The sequence below is a fragment of the Hyaena hyaena genome, unplaced genomic scaffold, assembly GCF_003009895.1.
Source record: "Hyaena hyaena isolate Hyena2069 unplaced genomic scaffold, ASM300989v1 scaffold_682, whole genome shotgun sequence".
NCBI classification, from domain to species: domain Eukaryota; kingdom Metazoa; phylum Chordata; class Mammalia; order Carnivora; family Hyaenidae; genus Hyaena; species Hyaena hyaena.
The window spans coordinates 1037565-1038295 of NW_024081315.1; the positions used below are offsets into that span (position 1 = coordinate 1037565).

Here is a 731-nt window from a genome sequence, read left to right on the forward strand (position 1 = left end):
TACACACTGTGAATTCAGATGCTCCATGCGAGGGCTTCTGAATGAAGCAGAGCAGGAAAGGCTATGAAAAGAGAAGATTATTGTCCTTCTCTTCAGCAGATTAGCAGCTCCATCATCTCTCCAGCTGCCCTCTGCTGCTCCAAGTCCTGCTCAGATTTTTCCTGAAGAATCTCTTCTGTATTTTCTTCAGACTATAGAAGTTTCACTGCCTCACCTCCAACTCTGTGATGATATAAGCAAGGGCACATTCAGTCCAGGGAATGGGGCATGTTCAATGGCATTTACACGCCTGTTGGTTATCTTAATAGCTTCATCCAAAGTAACAAAGGAAGTCTGCAGCGAAGCTACTTCCACCACTACTTCTACTGCTTTGACATTATTCCTTTTTAATTCAGAGGAATTGTCCCCTACCTCTGGCTAAACCAGTCATTTTGCAACTGTCAGTTCCTTCATGGTAATGTTCAAATACTGGCAAAGTCTCACCTGTGACATTAGCCTTGCCGGAAACTTCACTCGAGGGCTTCCTTTACATTGTGGATTACTGTGAGGAAGTCTCCTGACAAGAATGTGGCCTTGGCAAGTGAAAGGCAGCTCCTCCCATCACGTTTTCATCTCAGTTATCTTCTTGAGGGTCTGTCGAAATCAGGGAATTATGGTATCAGACTGTTTCTTCAGGAGGTTTCGACCTGCCTTGTTCCTTTCAATCGAGCCTTCCTGAAGGGCTGTGCCAT

The 731-nt window shown here is 45.0% G+C and overlaps 1 pseudogene; it reads right to left on the reverse strand.

Moving 5' to 3' along the window:
- Positions 1-61: 61 nt before the first annotated feature.
- Positions 62-731, reverse strand: LOC120220295 (annotated as a pseudogene).